The following is a 21634-nucleotide window of genomic DNA, read 5'->3' on the forward strand; positions in this document are numbered from 1 at the left end:
CTATGGAATCGTTCGTTTCTATCAAAATTAGGTTTACATTACATCAAATAATCTCTACATCATTTTTTGTTCTATTTTCTATTACATTTTTCCTCTTTAGTGAACAATGTATTTTAATTTTCACTACACAAAGTCATTCCTAATATTAACGTAATCTTTAATATTACAGACTATAGTATTACACAGTCTGTTGACTGTCGATTACTCGTTTTTAAAAACTGTCATAGTAGCTAATGTTCAGAAGTAGTAACACCTGCATAGAAGTTTTTTATTAATATCTGTCATATAACACAGTCCAATGTTTGTACGTAAAGTTCGTGGATATGAGAATATCCTCTATACACAAAGAACTATTGACAAATACTCGTTATATAACATGTGAAGTAATTAAATTACGTACTTATGTATGTATATATAATTCAATTCTATTACATGACACAATGCAATAAGCAGACACGAACAGCGAAAAATACACACCCATAGGTATAAAAAAAAAAAAAGTGTTGGTCCAAGTATCCATTTCATGATTCGAAAAGAGAGTTCTTTTACAGAATAAAACAAAAGAGGCTAACTTAATTATTTGTTAGTTTTTTCTTTGGTGTGTAGTCATTAGCTTATACTGTCTTGGGCCTCCAATAGAAGATGGCCTTTAAAATAGAGTTTAATAAATCAAATATATTACAATTACATTCATTGAAAGAAGTAAAAAATCGCGATAAACTTGCAATTTGACGCTAAAAATACTACTTCTGATATCGGTTATTGTTCGATAAGTAATTTGTATTCTATATTATTTTAAGAAAGTAATAAGTTAGTGGGAAGAAGGGTTATTTTCTTTATTCTCTTATATCAAAGTTTGGTAATAAAATGAAGAATCTATTCTCAAAATAAAAGCAAACCTCTTACCTTATTGTGCCTGTTAAAAATTCTGATTTTGAACTTGCTACAATTAAGATAAAATATAGGAATATTCATGTAGAGGTTCAATATCGATACATGGTTAACTTTAACTACTAAGTTTACGCTTATACCAATTATCATGAAAGAAGTGCTGCGTTGTATGATATCGGTATACAGAACAAAGACAATTATTAGACAAACTAGTGCATTGGCATACATTTTTTGAATTATTTATGATATAAAAAGTATAGATTAATTTACCTTTATTTTTGCAAAAATCAGAGTTTTATTTGAATCAACATATTTTTAACAATAATTCTCGAATTTCCAATGAATGATTACGCCGCGGGGTTGTGTCTTTTCTGTTAAGCTTTAATAAAAAAAAACCATTGGAGGGATAATTTTTCAAATACCTTGTAATAGCATATTCTAAAACACATTCATCATAAAAGGTTTAGTTGTAATATGTTGTTGCAAGTATAATTTTAATCATATTTACACTAAAACCATGTGTAGTTACATGTATTATTGGCCAGTCTATACATTAAATATAGGTACGAGTAGCGAGTAGTATTGATATGTTAAGCTTACATATATCGGCATTTGTCTTTCAAACGTATGGAATACAAATCGATTGACATTTGGATATATACCAATTTTTGATCTTCAGATTATTAAATTCCTCAATTCTTTATAAACTCTAATAATCATCATTGAATAGTGAACAAATTCATATTAAAATGCGTATTTATTTCATGTAGAATCGTTTTAAGCGCCGTTTGCGCTTTGGAATTTTTAAAACTATGGAACCGATTTGTTAATTTAAGTTTTAACATCATTTATTTAATATTGTTATCTATATCTATAAATAAATAAGAATGCTGTTTAAAAATACTGGCATTTTTATTTCATTCATGCATCATCTTAAATTAGTAATAGACTGATTCGATGAACAAGTTAAAAATACCAACACAAGCGGCACTGAATGTGTTTCTGCACGCAACAAATAAAAATGAACTTTATAATACAATTTCAACTAGTTAAGTGAAAAGTGATAATCTTAATTAATAAAATGGAAAATCTAAAAATAAACTTAATTAGAGCATATTACTTAACGCGTATATAATATTTGATTTTTTCCATAGGTAAAATTTTTTCCAGGCAAAGTTATTAGGTAGACGAATAACATTGTACAAAGGTAATATTGAGAGAGCTGCATTACTTAAGGTATGAGCCCAGCAAATTTTAATTGCCTCGTCACCTTGAAATTAATGAATATTTGCTTTTTTCTTAATTTAGTAGGTAGATAATAGGATATCCGACACTGTGAAATTTGGTCTCATCAAATAATTTCGTCTCTTGTTACTAATAACTTCGTCTGGACTAATTTCTAACAATAAAAAAATAATTTCAAAAATTGTATATACACTGTTTGTAGTCCTATTTCCAATATATCAATTATTTGGACATTATGAGTTTATCCACGCTTCCAACATATTCATTAAGCTTACTCGTTTGGGACGAAAAATTTAAAAATAAATCTCTAAAACTTTTTTAATTTTTGGTGGGTTCATTTTGCATTAAAACTAGAAAGAAAACGTAACAAATCCAAATATATGATATATAATTGGGATATAAAACACTTTTAAACAAAACCTTTCACCATACAAAAACCCGAAACATTCAATACACACTCATTATTACATTGGTTGGTTCAATTCATTGAGTATTAAAGAATTTTTAATCTACACATGAAAAGACAATATTTGTAGCCTTGAAAACCTTTTGACTGTAATTCGTTTATCTTTTATCAAAAACCGTGAAGATGGTTTCATGAACCAAAGAGCAATAAAAAATCTGGGAAAAGTCTCTCCAGGAATTACTACCATAAGCTACCAATTTTTTCTAAAAATGTCTGACTTATAAAACTTTATTAAGGATTTCTTTTTTAACACGCTTTTATTAGCTTTGTACGTATCAAGGACCGATGACAATACAATTATTTCATTAGTTTATTTGATTATCCTAATCAGTATTTTCAGTATTTTCAGGATTAACGATTTCCATATCTGAAAATATATTCATTTATTTGCGCTCCCACCACAGTTACAACTGAATTTTTGATTAATAAATAATGGTCTAAAAGACTAAAAAACTAAAATAAATAATAGTTTAAACAACTGAAAACAAACAATTGACTGAGTTAACTGTTTAAATACCATGCATATACAGTGTTGATTACTCTATCACACAATACATACATTTGTATTACACATACATAACTGATATTCCTATATAATACATACTATACAATTTACTCCTAATTTACGCCCTCACGGGTAAACAGTGATGTTTACAAAAAAATGGTTCAAACAAAAGTTGGTTATTTTTTTATAAGGAATATTTTAAACTTTACATTTAAACGTTTGTTCTAACGGTTTACAAGATGGGTCCTATGGACCCAAGACCCAATTGACCTATGTTGCTTATTTACGAACTCGACCTCACTTTTTCCGTCTTGAGTACGCTGTAAAAAAATTTCAGCTTGATATCTTTTTTCGTTTTTGAGTTATCGATTTGACAGGCGGACGGACGGACAACCGGAAGTGGACTAATTAGGTGATTTTATGAACACCTATGCTTAAATTTTGTACGTAGCATCAATATTTTTAATTTGAGACTTAACTTAGTATACCTTGCATAGTACATATATGCATGGTATAAAAATACGCTTTTGTAACCAGCTGAACTAAAAAGTAGAAAATAATTTCTTTAATTTCAAAAATTCATTATATCGTAAAAAAGTGAGGGGAATTTTTTAAGATATTTTATAATAACTTCCTTTTTACCCAATATCTGCCTATAAAATATTTACAGCAAATGAAATTTAGCACACCACGCTTTTTTACGATAAAATGATTTTTTTGAATTTAAAGAAATTATTTCCTTCCTTTTAGTTCAGCTGGTTACAAAAGCATGTTAGTTTTTTTTTTAACTATTACTTTTAATTTGAATCGATCTTTAAATTAAAGTAGTTAGAAGGCATATGGTACGAGAGATGGATTTGATTATTTCTTTTCGTATTTTACTTAACGCAGTCGGATTTTTTATTCTTTTCAATTATTTATTTTTATAACGTTTGATTCAGTTTGGCCTATTTCTCAAATTATACAAACAACTTAAACACTTAGAAATAAAGCACGTAAGTGTACTAATTTGGATTTTTTATGTCATAGTTTTTTTTTTATAAAAATTTTTAAACATTTTAATTCTTCCCGCCTCTGTTTTTACTTTGTTTGTTCCAATGGACCAAAAGTATTCGCTGATGGATATGCGTGTTTCATATTCGATTCATTTAAGCTAGCCAATTTATCGGGTGAATAAAATACATTAACTGAGTATTTAACATTTTTAAGCCAACAGCGATGGAATCATTATGCAAAACCACTTTTATTATAAAATTTATCATTTTCTAAAATCAATTATTCAATAAGTTAGTGGACTTTTAAATCAAGATAACAACATATATTTGAAAAACACAAAGGAACACATACATTACACAAAGGTACATGAATAAAGTAATGTGTGTATATTGAACGTTCAAGTAAGAAAACTAATCTAATTAATTATAAGGTAATATTGTAAACAATAAACAATGTCGGACATGTCATTCAAAAGGTGTATGGATCGTTAGTTAACGTTGAAATTACTTCAACAATATTAAACATAGGTAATATTCAAAGGGTTATGTTATTGTTTGGTTAGAAAACTGAAACATGTGTGTTGATATGCTACTCACTTGGGGGACTTAACTATAGTTGTTTAATATCACTTAACGTAAATAAATTATATGAAAATCAACTAAGAAAATACACATACTAATTTTGGCAAATTTATAAACAGAAAATGCATTTATAATTTCGTCAACTCTAAGGATGAATAGGAGGTACAATCGGAGACAAAAGTACATACAATTAGAAATTTGTAATTAATTATGTTTTACAGCATATCATGAGGTAAATAAATACTATCTTTACTAAAAGGATGTATAAAGATTGAAAATAAAAATTTCAAATTTTCCCAAAATCATTGAATAAAACGAGAAATAACAAGTAATATGGGAAATTTAACAGTGAATAAACCTTGATTTCAACTTTTTTAAAAAAAATTCAGTTTTAATCTTTTTTAATAATTGAGCGTAGAACTTTTTAATATGTTTAAATAATAATTAATACTTTAAAATCGCATTTATTTAAGACAATTATAAATAAACAAAAATTAATACTTTCACTCTATACAGAACAAGTCAACGTGACAACACTGTAGCATTTTTACGCTGTCTACTTGAGTCTGTCTTTCTCTCACATGATTAAGAGAAAAATTTTTGCTCCATATCATGTACTTATAAGTGACAAAGGCAAATTTATGTGTCGTTTTCGTCTAACCAAGAGGGAATATTCATGAAATTTAAATTTGGTTCAAATATTTTTCTTCCGTAACTATAATGACTGGACATTTCAACTAAACCATTATTTTAGTAATTAATACCTTTTTAATTAATTAAAATTCATTAATAAAAGTACAAATTCAGTGATTGCATTTATAAATTTCTAAAACGGTAATTCAAATTTTTATACGGACGTGACATCATAGTACTGGCTTGTCTTTGTTGACATACTGTATGATATTAATTACTTACATTTCATATGGTATTTCATTAAATTATACTATTCTACGGCTTTTTATTAGAAAACTTAATAATAACGAGTGTAAGTTCATTTTTTTAAAGTGTAAATTATACATTGAATTGTCACCAGTTGACAGATCACGTACTTATACGTCATCAACAGAGAGCGCACAAAGACTGCGTTTAAACATCTCAAAATTATAATGTATTTTAAATATTTTTTTCTACACTTAAATACAGCAATTTTAAGCTGTATTTATATTTTTTACTTTGTTATAATGGTGTAATGATTTAAAAATATAAAAAAAAAAACATGCATATTTCCTATTGTTTTATATATTTGAATATGCTTTCGCTTAGGCAAAGTATTTCGGGCGTAAAATACATAAAAAACAAAATTTGTCGTGAGGCACCCGGTAGGAACTATGTTCCTATCAGATTTGCTTTGATATTGAGATTGTGTACTGTTTAAGTAACAATGATTTTGTTGTCACTCGACCATGGCGAGTATAAGATGGTAAGTTGTATATACATACTTATACGCGAATGATAACAAAAAATTTTATACCCATTAAACGAAAGCCATGCAATATAAGCTTAAGCTTAATGCATTTAATTTTTAAAATGAAATATTATTAAAATCTACTTCCAATTACATAAAAATTCAATAAATACTCGTAATGTAGAAAAATAATATTTTTTAAATAATATAAAAGCAATTTGATGTTATATCTTAATCAATTATCAACTTTAAATTAGTGATTGATGGATTAGTTTTGTTAATAATATAACTAACTTTTTTTTTAAAATGAAATAAAATGTATTTTATGCCATTTATAACTTGTGTATTGATTCAATAATGGCTATATCAGTATATAGAGTGTTCTACATAAATTACTCATATTAATAAAATTAAAAAGGGCGTCAAACGAGAACATGCTCGATGCGAATCGGTGGATCATTAGTTGTAGAAAATTCGTTAAATAATATAAACAATTTATTTTAAATGCTGAATGATTGTCACATTATCATCAATATAGGATTTTAAGATTGTTACCCGAACAGCGATATCAATTAGGTTAATCTTACACCAGGTAGAAAAGATTTTATAAAGAACGCATTTATCAAACGTTATATAAAAAACAGTCCAAAAACTTAAATCCACCCGCCGGATTGAATTGAAATTCTATTTCTAAGACTTATTTCTAGTTTTACCAGGTTTTTTAAAGAGTAAATATTTACAGATTTTGGTGACTTTTTTTTGGATTCTATCTCTGAATATGAAATAGTGGGTCATTTTTCAATGTAAATTAAAAGAGAAGAAAAGTTGCGAGTTAACTAAGTGAATAAACGATTTATTAGTCTTCTATTTTTCATTATTATTTTTAAAATTCCAGATCAATATTTTCTTAAGTACCTAATATATTAAGTACTTAAGAAACTGCCTTTTCCTTGAGAGTGAAAGTGAAATTAAACCACAATGAAGATAATTAAAGAAAGCGTGTAGAAAAATGTGTTAGCACTATTTCTTTATGCTTGAGTTAAAATATATTATTTGCAGACATCAAAACTTTGGTATTTAATAATTGTAATAAATTGAAGCGCATGTTTGGCTAAAAAGAAGATATAAACATCGAAAAAAATCGTTCAACTTTTATGAAATATATTGAATAAAAACAAAGCCTTTAAGCAGTACCTGTGTCGAATCAGTAACTTAACTAAATCAGGTTGTAAACAGCAATTTTTCCTATCCAAAATATGCCTGTTTATCAAAAATTGCGTGAGTTACAACTTGTTCGCAGTTTTAATGATTTAATTTTTGTTTTTGTGTTAAATTCTGTGTATACATACACAATTTAAATATCGTTTTTATCGTTATTAATTCTTTTTAATTAAGATTCAATGATTATGTAACTTTCACAATTACCCATCTTATATCATGGTTAGTATTTACGCTTTATTTATAAATTACTCAATTTGAGAAAACTCTGTCAAGGAATTTTTAGTTCAACACTCACCTATAATACTTTTAATAATTGAAAGAAAGAAAAATAACTACATCATAGCAATATATATTTTTTGTAAACATACTATAGCTGACCCCGTGAACTTCGTGAAATTCGAGGTAAATTTATTAATTTTATTATAATTTTTGATAAACGATTATTAATCTATATTAACACCTGCAGCTCTAAGTATTTATTAAAACAACTAATATCATGGCTTAAAGCGCCAGTTTAATCCACCCTCTATATCCCTCCCTTAACACAAACCTTACTCCTACTTCTAGACAATTAGACCTATGTCCCATTTGCTCGCCTTAAGGGTTTGCAAAATATCTATTCTTACTTAAGCAGTATTTATAAGGAATCTGTACACTGCCAATTTGGAACTTAAATTATACATAGTATATGTTTTTTGTAATGAGATACTGTACCTATTGTTTGTAATATTTTTAGAATTTACAATATTAGTTACCGGTAACCGGTTTTTGTTACCGGTTATAAGACAAGACTCTTTTCCTTACCGTTTGTAATTTTGAGAATTTAACAATATTCATATTAATCCAATTAAAGTTTTTATAATAAGCAAAGTTGTATGACACATAAACAAAATCTCCGACACAGAATCAGATCTATGGAATCGTAGTTTCTAAACGATTTTTTCCTTAAAAGATAATTTAATCGAGAATGTACCTTACAGAAAATTTCGTTTACTCTATTATACTGCTCTTATAATGCGGTAATTGTTATCATGTCTATTTTTTCGGTACTTTTGACTTTATAAAGGTGCCTATGGAGTGCAGAAAGGAAGTTTCTACCTTTCTTTTTAAGAGACAGATTGGTAAATTCTGTATTTAAATCATAATCTTCACATAGATGAATAGAACAATTATTAGAAACAAGTTAAAAAAATAAACAATTGACTGAGTTAATTGTTGAAATATCCTAAATAGAAAGTGTTTAATGACAGTGTTTGCATAATTTTTTATAAATTAGAAAAGTTTAAAAAACCAACACAATTATGGGGGCATTCCGACCGCCATTTATTTGCTTTTCGAATTTTTTGAAAGTATTTTCTAGAATTTGTTTTCTTTTTTTGAAAATGTTTCGCAAGATCACTAGTTGAAGCTACTTGCAAAATTTCTATCTATCAAACTACCTATTATTTATAGTTTTGGACAAAACACAAAAGTATTATCCTAATTTGCCACCTTTTTGTAAACAGAAATGTTTTAAACAACAGTTGTTTATTTTTGTATAAGGAACATTTTTTACATTTAAAATTTTGTTCTGTTCCTTACTGTAAACGAGGTTCGCAACGCTTTAATCGAAATGTTTTGATTTCCCATTTTATATTTTATTAGATAATGGAATATGTAGCGTGCGTGAGCTAGGAGATTCTTAAAAAATGTGCTCTAGACTGTATCTACCTTATTAAGTAATCTTAACGAGTATGTTTCGGCCGCAAATAGAAGTGTGCTATTTACAATTGATTCGATTCACATCCTACTTCCGGAAATAGTCAGAACTTGAAGAACGTCAATGCAAGGCAGTTGAATAGCTTTATTATCAAAATTATATTTGTAAGTAAAATGAGCATACTACTTATTTAAAATGCAACGTTTGCATTACATTAATAAAAACTGCAATATAAATACTAAATGAAATTCTTAGCCATTCCATTCATATACCTACCTATTCAACCACGTTGAGAGTTACATGTATTTTTGTGAAAGGTCCATGTCCATTCATTCATATAGTATTATTATACTTAAACATTATCCTTTGTTAAAACTAACATTTATTATGTACCGTGTCTATAAATAAACCATCTAACACAATTGAATAAAATCAAATATAAATAATTAACGACATACGTTTTGTTCATTTCATTATAACTGAGTACTCAGCACAATACTATGTTCCATAATAATTCTCTATTCACTAAAATGTGTGCTTGTTTTGGCTGATTCTGTTAGCCAGTTCTACGTATTCAAGCTAGATAGTAGGTATACGTATATACGTATAATATAGTATAATATGATGTATTAAATAATATGTAACAATATTATTATTATATTTGAAAATTTATTTTGTATACAACATGGTTCACAAAATTCCATAGGCATGATTGAGTTTATTTTAAGACGATATAATGTCGGATATTTTAATTACATTCCGAGATTCTTCATTTTTGTAAGCGTTGTGTCGAGGGGAGGATGTATTGGCGAGCGTGCTTGGGTAAAATAAGTAAACGAGATATCCAGTTTGGCAACCATCTCGTTAGCCATTTAAAATATGTGACGTTCTTATGTATAAAACAAAGAAGGAATGTACTGGGTGTGACGCGCGCTGTATCGTATGTGTACAACTTGAAGTGATGTACAAATGATATGATTACGCGCGTATCACATATAATACATTGTCTGAAGACTCTTTCTTTGTCTTATATATAAGACCGTCCATAAAAAACTCTTCTTACTTCACATATTTTAAACAGCTAACGAGATGATTGCCAAACTGTAGGTATAAGTTACCAAAATTCTTGCTCTTAAATTTCTCCATGAACCAAATATCTGCCACACTTTTACGAGTTGTCCTCGTAACGACTTTAAATCTGTATCATACGAAGAAAAACTTACTAAACGTCCAGCCAATTTGACTGATAATGTTTTTCCATATAAATTATATCGGTTTCAATGGCTTGTCATTTTACTCGACTGTCAAGGAGTGGTTTCGTTTTTCACGCGTATCTTGTACTTAAGTATGTATGAATGTATACAGAATGTTCGATTTATATCAAGGCATAAAAATATCACGAGTATGACAGAATACATGTGTTAAGCAATATGCATGGGTTGAAGCTCCGATATGTGTGAGATAGTTGTAAGACGCTTGGAGAGTGGGAGTTTCTTAGTTGAATAGATGAACTATAATAGAGAAGCCACGATACAAATCACTTTTGCAATTTCATATAACACCTATAATACCTCTTACTTAGATGCATTGCTTAACGCATGTACTCTGTCATTCTCATGATATTTATATGCCTAGATGTAAATCGAACATTCTGTACATGTATGTTTCTTTTTATACTCTTGTATTTTCCAAACGGCTCGACGGATTTCAACAGTTAAGGTATCCCAAGGATCCTTAGATAGGAGCTTGAGACAAGAGAACAATGGCGGGGTTTTGCTATTCTCATCTGGCCAAAGATCCGTTATTAGTGAATGCCACTTCGTTTGATATTTTTCTTGTTCACATGGTACTTTATACATTCAACGTACATATACTATTTTATAATACATCATCAAGTTACTATTATAGAGAATCATATAATAATATATAATCCTACTGTAAAATTTTTAGTTTATTGTTTGTTATGTTTGGGAAACCTACCAATTATTGTATAATGTTTAAACTTCGTCTCAAAAAATAACATACATACGTGTACGAGTATAGTATATGCATATCGTATAATAGGTTAGGTAGGTATATATATATATACAGTAAAGCAAAACGAAATTGACTACAAACTCTCTTCTCTAAATATAATAACTGAATTGGATAATAGATGTTGGACTAGCGGCTAACTGTTGGCTATGGACGTTACAAAATTACCTATAACGTATGTGTGTAGATTTAGGTATACCTATATAAATGTATGTTCAACTAATAATAATGTAAAAGATAAAATATTATTAGCCAATGTACCGAGTGGAATACAAAGTACTCAAAGATGTTCAAGAAACTGTTCAAAAGAGTTTCTCAATTATCCTATGCGATCGTCAAATGGCGCCAAGGAGGTGAAATTTTTCCGCACGACCTTCTGCACACAGTATTAGGACAAATTATCTCTACATTGTATTGTTTGGTGACGTTTTCTTGAATATCTATCTCTGCTTCTATTAATCAGTTTGAGGCAATTAAAAACAAGAATTGTTTGTTTCTCACGCTGAACATAGAAAAACAATCTCAAAATCTCAAGAAAACCGCAGAAAACTAATGTTTACAAATTTATGTGTTAACTTTTCGAAAAATGACGGATTTGAAAAAGATGTAACTTGTATGATCATTAAAAAGTGTGGTCAATTTTCGCCCGATACAGAATCTCAATTTTGAGAAAAAAGAATTTTTCTGAAACCTTTCAATAGCTCGTATAGTTCTAATTATGAGCCGAAACATTAGAACACAAAAATGCAAAAAATTCGAAAAAATTCAGATTTCCATTATTATCAGGTACAAAAATTGAAAATTTCCAATTTTCTTCAAGGTTTGAATACGAGCTTTTTTTAAACCTTCATTTTACGAAAATTTATCAGAGAAAGTTCAAAATATGAGTTACTGCGAGGTTTGAGATTATTTTGCTATGTTCAGGGTTCGATAGCAGGCAAAGTTGATATAGAAATTCATAATAAACAATTCTTTTTTTTTTATTCGCGTGCAGAAGATCGTGTGAGCATTCGGGAACCGGAAAACACCTTTTCTCTGTTTTTTTCAACGAAAAAACCTATGTTGCGGGAATTAATGTTTTGGTGAGGTAATTAGAAAAAAAAAGAAACGTATTTTTTCTCTTCCCAAAATTTAAATACTTAATTGATTCTCGACTTGCGTCGAGAACAAGAAGTCAGCCTCAGCCAAAATTCCTCGCAACCCCCAGAACACTCAGATTAATATTTACCATATCCAAAAAAATATTAAACCGTGTTACTAAAGGGAAACATCCCGGTTTGAAACATTCAAAAAAAATAAAAATGTGTTTAAGATTTTTACTAATGTTTAAAAAAAACCGAAACAGATCAAACTGCGTGCTAGGCCCAAAGATAACGCCGAAGGCGATTACCCCCCAGAAAGTATTAACAATACAAATAAAAAAGTCTACGTTTAAAATAAAAAAAATATAAAGTTTGTTTATTTCATTAATTCAAAAAATATAAAATGTTTTACATAACGTAATTGAACTTGAAACTTACGTGAAATTTCACATGTTGAATTTAAAGCCAAAATACAAAGTTTTTGAAAAACATCCTTCGATATAAATTTAGAAAAAAAATTAACATATCTAAATATATAATAAAATGTTACCTGTATGTAGTTTGCGATCACTGTGAATCCAATTCCATAAAATTACATTTTATAAGGAATTGTGCTCACAAAAAAAAAATTCTAAACGCCACAAAAAACATACGAAGGAAAATAATATAAAGTTACACAATTTTAAATTATGTAAGAATGTCTCCTTTTACACTCTGTACAAATTGTGTGTTTTCAATAAACGACATTTAACAAAAATATATGTTTAAACTGTCGTATTCAAAATATAAATTCTTGATAAGAATTAAATAAATAAATTATAAAAAAAATTAAATAATTTAATTATTGCCACACACTAAAGGTGTGTTAAAAAAAAGAGTATCCATCTTGGAATAAATAATTTAAATTAATTATTCCAAGATGTTTTCCCGATGACGCTTAAAATTTAAAGAGAATTATTTTAACTCAAATTGCACTGAGCTCTGTTCGGGTGACTGGTGACAATTTTTAGAACTAACAGTTGCAAAAAAATAAATAACAAAGTTGAAAAAAATAAAGTACAGTCACCGACAGAGTAAACTTTTTAATACAATATGTACCGTCACAGACAGATTTAAAGTTTGATATTTTACATTATTGTTGCATAATTTATTACTAATTAATTAATTATAATTAGTTTGCCAACAATTTGTAACACTCCCCCGCCCTAAAAAAATTCGAAGAATAAAGAAAAAGAGAATAAAGCGGAGAGAGAAGAAAAAAAAATTAATTTTGCACTATTTGTGGTTGATAAGGCTTCAGATGACTAACATGCACACGAGATAAAGTATTATCATTCTCGTCAAAAAGCTCGACCGACACTGGTCCAGTAAAACGTAAAATTCTTTTTGGACCTGAATATCTAGGTTGAAATTTACTGTCAGTATCAAAGGTCGCACGATACTTAGGAAGCTTTACACAGACTATCTGATCCACCCTGTATTTAACATCTACAGTATTACCTTTACGTTTATTTATAATTTGATTCATTTTAACTAATGCTTGTTTAACCTCTTCATGTGTTGGTGGTTTATCTGCCGTAAAATAATTATAAGTTTCTAGCCCTAAATCCAAAGTGTTATTTAAACGTCGTTTAAAAAAAATTTCGACTGGAGAAGTTCCAATAGAAGTATGGTAACTATTGTTATATTGAAAAGTAAAATATGGTAAAACTTTAGTCCAAGCTTTATGCTCCAAGGCATATTGCTTTATAATACACGCCATATTAATTTTTAAATTTCTATTTAATCTCTCTGACATATTAGCACATGCGTGATAGCTTGAAATATAAGCTGCTCTAACACCATGATTGAATAAAAAATTTTTGTATTTTTGAGCCACAAAACATTTGGCATTATCACTAACAACACATGCAGGGTAACCAAATTGCATAAAGGTTTTATGAAGAAATTTAATAACCACTTCCGCCGTTGCCCTACGTGTAGAGTATGTAATAGCAAATTTACTAAATGAATCAAGAATAACTAAAATATATTTCATTCCACCATCCAAAGATGGAATTAAAGGACCGATAAAGTCTATGTAAAGTTTATCCCAAATACCAGTGGGAACCGTTGACTTTGTGTGCACATTTGTATTTTTATTATAAGGTTTAAATTGTTGACAAACTGTACAATTTTTAATAAATTCTACAACTTTTTTATATAATAAATTATGATAAAATCTTTTGGCAATTTCTCTATAAGTTTTAGTTACAGCACCATGCTGACCATATAAAGAATTATGATAATATTTAATGACATATTCAAGCATTGAATCTGGTAGAACTATTCGTTTTAATTTATTCCGTCCAACTTCGCGCAGCAAAAGACCGTCTTTAAGTGAAAAGTTATTAACATTATGGCCATTTTTTAATTGATCCATTATGAATTTACACTGATTACAATTCTCTTGTGCAAGCTTAATTGAAAGAAAACCCTGAGGTTCAGTAACTAAAGTATTTAATAGAAAAACCGGGTCATTTTGTAAAGATTCATCCTTGACCAAATTATTATTGTCAACTAAAGATGGATCTTCACCCGAATAATTACTACCATTATCATTTTTTAATAAAAAATTATTTGTAGAGAAATTACCATTCGAAAACAATCTAGATAAACAATCTGCTGCAGTATTATCTATGCCCTTAATATGTTTCGGTGTAAAATTGAATTTTGACAGTGTCAAAATCCATCTCGAAAGTTTGTTAAATTTTTGTGGTGAATTAAAAAGATACACTAAAGCATTGTTATCGGTTTCTAAGAAAAAATGTCTATCGACAAGGTAGTCACTAAAAGTATTTAATGAAAAAATTACAGCTAAAAGCTCTAACTCATAAGCGGAATATCTCATTTCAGCGGGATTTAATTTTCTAGAACAATATTCAATTGGGTGTAAATTCCCATTAATATTTTGCAATAAAACGGCTCCTAGGCCAACAGATGACGCATCCGTTCTCACAACAAAGGGATATTTATCATCAAAAATAGGAAATTTCAAAATTGGTGCAGACGTTAAAGCTTTTTTTAATTGAGAAATAGCCTCGACATGTACATCAGTTATTTTAAATTGAACATTTTTCTTTTTTAATTCATTCAACGGTGCAACAATAGAACTAAAATGCTCAATATAGCGAGCAAAAAACGCTGCCATTCCGATAAATTTTTGCAACTCCTTTATATTTTTTGGAATTGGCATGTCACAAATAGCACTAATTTTGTCAGGATTAGGACGTCTACCTTCTGATGATATAATATGGCCAAGAATTTTTAGACGTGCCATAAAAAATTTATTTTTATTTGGATTTAAAGTTAAATTAAGTTTTTTAAATCTACTTAATACCTGGTTTAAATGAATTTTATGATCATCAATAGAGCTTGAAAAAACTATAATATCATCGTAATAAATTAAGATACACACATTCAACAAATCGTTAAATTCTTTAATTAGAAAACGATATAAGCATTGAGAACTAATATTAAGTCCAAACGGACAACAAACAAAAGAAAATTGTCCCCATTGCGTATTAATAGCAGTAATATCTCTGCTCTCTTTACTCAAGCTACACTGGTAGTAGCTCTTTGACATATCCAAGGTAGAAAACACTTTTGCGCCTCCTAGACTAGAAAATACGTGATTGATCGATACATTTGAAATCGGATCAAACACAATTTTTTTATTAACGAACCTATAGTCAGCTACCATGCGAAAACCATCCTGTTTTTTAACAAAAAACACAGGAGATGCATAACTAGACTGGCTAGGAACTATAATATTTAATTTCAAAAGCTCATCCAAATGTTGCTTTAAGAGTAAAGATTTATCTTTTGGTAAAAAATATGCAGTTTTATAAACTGGTGTATCATCTTTAAGTTTAATATGATATTCATAATTTTTTGCTCGGCCAGGAATTTCAGAAAATACTGACTTATACTTTTTATATAATGAATCCATAAATTCTTTATCCTTTTCTGACAAATTTAGTGGTAATTCACAAATAATATTAACGAAAAATTGTGTGCAATTTTTTTCAAAAGGAATTTCAATATTTCTAAATGAATTAAAAAATACTTTGTTATTACATAAATCTAAAATCATACCACATTTGTTGAGAGACGGTGCTCCAATAATCATATCAAAAATGGATTTTTCCATTAAGTAAAATTCTAAATTCCAGCTGAAATTACTAATCTTGACGTGTAACGTAACCTTCTTCTTCATAGCTACATAATTTGATCCCGGTAATGTAACAGTAATTTTTTTATCTTCATAAATAACTTTCTTAATTTTTAATTTACTAAACATTTTTCTAGAAATCACATTTATAGTTGATCCCGAATCTAAAAGAGATAATATTTTAATATTGTTCACAGAAACATAAATTAAGGGCATCGAAGATGCATTTTTTGAAGAACCTAGTGTGTGGCATGGTTCAAGTTTTTTGAACTTGTTGTGTCTCTATTGGCTAATTTTAGACATTGTTGAATTTTGTGTCCTGATCGTTTACAATAAACACAAAATATAGATTTACTTTTATTTAAATTTGATTTTGCTATCTGAACAGAAGCTTTTTTATCATTTTGCCCTGTAGTTTCAGGCTTAAGATCCTTAACATTTTGAACATTTTGAACATTTTGAACATTTTGTTCAATATTAACCAAACTAGAATTTTGATCATTAAAACTATTTTGTCTTCTATTTTGATACAAGTTAAATTTATTAAATGCATTTTCTCTTGTTATTATTTCTTGTAAATTTCTTACAAAAGAATTTAAGGAAACTAAAGTTTCAGGAATTGGAAGCAATTTAATCAAATTAAAGGTTTTCTGATTAACATGGGCAAATATAATTTGTATAACTATTTTAATGTCCTCTTTAGGCATTAGTATTTGCGAGTATTTCAAAATATCAGTTACAAAATCAGAAAACTTTTCATTTGGAAGTTGTCTTCTTCTAATGTATCTATCAATTGCAATTTGCAATTGTGCAGGAGATATATACTCAGATAATAAAATGTTTGAAATATAAGTCCAAGTTTTATTATTTGAAATTTGCTTTGACCAAAAGTGTTTTGTATTTGAATTACATTTTGTAATTAAAAATTTAATAAGAGAATTTTCATCAACTAAACTTAATGAAACAACACTATTGGTTTCAATAATAAAATTAATAATTGAACTTGTATCAAATAAATCTAAAATTTTAATGTTATTTGTAAGAGATTCAAATCTAAATTTAAAATCTTGAGATTTCTCTTTACTTATCTTGGTATTTAGTGATGAAATAATGTGTGTTAAATGATCCACATGAATATATTTTGTTGCTTGCATAGTTTTAGACGACGTTGACGGCACAGGATCAATTAAACATTGTATTGTCTTATCCTTTTGTTGAACTGATACTTGAACATCTTTGTCCACTAAATCAAAATCTGTTTGAATTCTTTTATTGTTGTATTTTTCGTCTTTAACAGGTTTTGGAAAACCACGAAAATCTTCGTCGTCAGACGACATTTTTCCCTTTTATTTGATTTCCTCAAAAAAAATTAACGAAACGAAAACAAAAAAAGAAATTAGTAAAGTTCAACAAAGTAAAAATTACAAACGTTTGAATTAATTTTGATGAAATATGAACTTGTTTCAAAATAAATATTCATGTAAATAAAAAAAAGTTTTTCTTTTTTAATTTAAAAAATAGCCAATAAAGAAACATACAAAAAAAAACTATGAAATAAAATTTGGATTTACAACGTAAACACGTTACCAATAAAAGTAATCAAAATAGAAATATATTTTAAGATTACATAAAATGTGTAAAAAGACAAAAACAAGATCTAATTAATTCAAACTAGTCAATGTTATATAATTGGATTTATAATGTCAATTCCTTGAACAAATACCAAAAAAAATATTAGATATTATTTTAATTAATATCCAATATTACGTAAAAAATTATTTTTAATTTTCAAAATTTAATTTATATACGAAAATATTCAACTTACATGATTCCACAAACTACATACAAGAAAACTTTACTAGTCAAAAAAATTTTAGAGAAAATTAAACGTAGATTCTTTAAAGTAATGTAACCAGATATAACGCAAAAAACTAAAAAAGTGTTACGCTCACTACCAAGTGTACGAAAATCGTAGATCTCGAAGCTCTGATAACAAAGTGATACGCTCGCTACCAAGTGTAAACGAAATTGGTAGTTAACGCTCTCGCTACCAAGTGTACAAATGTTGCGTAAAACGTAGATCTCGAAGCTCTGCTACCAAGTGGTGCGGGAATTAATGTTTTGGTGAGGTAATTAGAAAAAAAAAGAAACGTATTTTTTCTCTTCCCAAAATTTAAATACTTAATTGATTCTCGACTTGCGTCGAGAACAAGAAGTCAGCCTCAGCCAAAATTCCTCGCAACCCCCAGAACACTCAGATTAATATTTACCATATCCAAAAAAATATTAAACCGTGTTACTAAAGGGAAACATCCCGGTTTGAAACATTCAAAAAAAATAAAAATGTGTTTAAGATTTTTACTAATGTTTAAAAAAAACCGAAACAGATCAAACTGCGTGCTAGGCCCAAAGATAACGCCGAAGGCGATTACCCCCCAGAAAGTATTAACAATACAAATAAAAAAGTCTACGTTTAAAATAAAAAAAATATAAAGTTTGTTTATTTCATTAATTCAAAAAATATAAAATGTTTTACATAACGTAATTGAACTTGAAACTTACGTGAAATTTCACATGTTGAATTTAAAGCCAAAATACAAAGTTTTTGAAAAACATCCTTCGATATAAATTTAGAAAAAAAATTAACATATCTAAATATATAATAAAATGTTACCTGTATGTAGTTTGCGATCACTGTGAATCCAATTCCATAAAATTACATTTTATAAGGAATTGTGCTCACAAAAAAAAAATTCTAAACGCCACAAAAAACATACGAAGGAAAATAATATAAAGTTACACAATTTTAAATTATGTAAGAATGTCTCCTTTTACACTCTGTACAAATTGTGTGTTTTCAATAAACGACATTTAACAAAAATATATGTTTAAACTGTCGTATTCAAAATATAAATTCTTGATAAGAATTAAATAAATAAATTATAAAAAAAATTAAATAATTTAATTATTGCCACACACTAAAGGTGTGTTAAAAAAAAGAGTATCCATCTTGGAATAAATAATTTAAATTAATTATTCCAAGATGTTTTCCCGATGACGCTTAAAATTTAAAGAGAATTATTTTAACTCAAATTGCACTGAGCTCTGTTCGGGTGACTGGTGACAATTTTTAGAACTAACAGTTGCAAAAAAATAAATAACAAAGTTGAAAAAAATAAAGTACAGTCACCGACAGAGTAAACTTTTTAATACAATATGTACCGTCACAGACAGATTTAAAGTTTGATATTTTACATTATTGTTGCATAATTTATTACTAATTAATTAATTATAATTAGTTTGCCAACAATTTGTAACACCTACTTAAAAAAATTAGCCTATTCCCAAACTTTTCCATATTGATTATCGAAATCTGGTAGATTTGCCTCACTATATAGTAAGTCGTTAAAATACATTAAAATTGTTTCTCATTCCCCATTCATAGTTATATACCTTTGTCGATTAATGCCTATAGATTTCCTTATACTGAAACCACCTTCACAACACGCTATAAAAATTTAAACTTGTCATTGTATCATTTGTCGCCCTATTAGCTTAGTTGGCTAAGGCGTAACCAATTCCGTCCGCGGTATGCTTAGGGTAGCGAGTTCGATTCCCACCGTCGCAAGAAAATTTAATTAATAGTTGTGATGGGCTGGTGTAGTGCATGGTATATGCATGAAGGAGGTGCACTCAGCGTTTGAAATTGAGGAGCTGATAAACGAAATTATCAGCGGAAAGGTGGTAAAAGGTGGTAAGGTTATGGTATCACAATGGGCACTATAGCGTAAGTGTGTTCTTCGTTGTGAACCAATATAACCTAACCCAACCATCGTTTCATTTTTATGATGTCCGTGACGACTTTATCTAATGATTAAAATTTTGCAATAAACTTTTTAAACTTCCCTTCTAAAGAAAAGTGCAAAATAACTGTCAAATTTATGAATACTTCATTTAAATTCTTTTTTGTAGATATTTGACTAAAATTTGATATACGAGACAGAGGCAGCCACATTTTTTTAAATTCTTTCTTACTTTCTTTAAGTTTAAAAATTATTTGAATTTCAATTCCTCATCACGACAGATTAAAAAAGGACACTCTGTACAGTGCATCTATAGCTAATGGCAAACTGACTTTAAATGTATACTACTCTGTACAACATTGCATACTCTAAACAATTCAATGATGAATAGAAATTTCTCTTCTCATAATAGTATAGCCATGGTTTATAATAATAGACGGGTAATGTTTACCGTGTACGAAAGCTTTAGGGGTTGTGATATGGTTATAATATAGAGGTATATATATATACATTTTATATACATACATGTTTATGTAATGTCCAGTCAAATATAGGTAGAATAGGTAAGTATATATACATACATACATCAGAGTTGTAGTGAGCCACAAAATCTTAAGATCATTATATCATAGGTTAAATACATTTAACCTTAAATTTACCTTTGAGACGTTCTCCTCGGTAGAAAATTATATTATTAATTTGAATTATTAATAATTTATTCGAAAATGATTCGGAAAATTTATTAGGAAATTATTTCACTTTGATCACAAACGAGCTTCCTAAGATAAAATTTATTTGTCAACAATAATGTTTAATGGAGCATGTTGCATTTTGCGTTTAGTAGCATAAATAAATTTTTAGAGATCCTCATTAGAGTACCCTAAGGTGCTTGGACTTAAAGCTCAGGTAAGAATTGTTTAAAGATACGGGAATATTGTCTTGAAATATTTGGACCACTTCTTTCTATAAAACGTAAAATGGAATTTTAAAACCGACAAATAAAATTAATTTCCGCGTTCTTTTCCTTGAGAATGAAAAAATAACATAAAAAAATCCATTGAATTATGTAGATTTCATTATGAAACATGCTGTGCTTGTTTTGATCTTGCGTAAAAATTTCTGTTTATTTTACATCCAAACACTCTCTGGGAACAGGGTGAAAAGTTTAGAAACCAAAACCAAAAATAAACCTTCTTTGGAAACAAATACTTGTTTTTTAAACATAACATATATGCATAGGATGATCGTATATGATTCTATGTTTTTAGTTTATAATAAAAACAAAACGGAGATCAATATAATTTTTTTCTTACTATTTATACATTGGATCATGGTACCCTATTATAAAATTTGTATGTAAATGAACGCTTTTTGGCAGTAACGGGAACGATATTTTCCTTTTTCAAAAAAATATGATCTACTTACACTCCATTTGCATCATTCTTAATTTCTAAGCAGCCGCATTATTTATTCATGAAGGCGTAGGCGTAGGC

At 28.3% G+C, this 21634-nt stretch overlaps 1 protein-coding gene across 1 annotated transcript in view; it reads right to left on the reverse strand.

Moving 5' to 3' along the window:
* LOC123301842 (thyroid receptor-interacting protein 6) overlaps positions 1-21634 on the reverse strand; it is a 303615-nt gene that overhangs the window by 999 nt on the left and 280982 nt on the right. The window lies entirely within an intron of this gene.

This window comes from Chrysoperla carnea, chromosome 1, assembly GCF_905475395.1.
Source record: "Chrysoperla carnea chromosome 1, inChrCarn1.1, whole genome shotgun sequence".
Classification (NCBI taxonomy): domain Eukaryota; kingdom Metazoa; phylum Arthropoda; class Insecta; order Neuroptera; family Chrysopidae; genus Chrysoperla; species Chrysoperla carnea.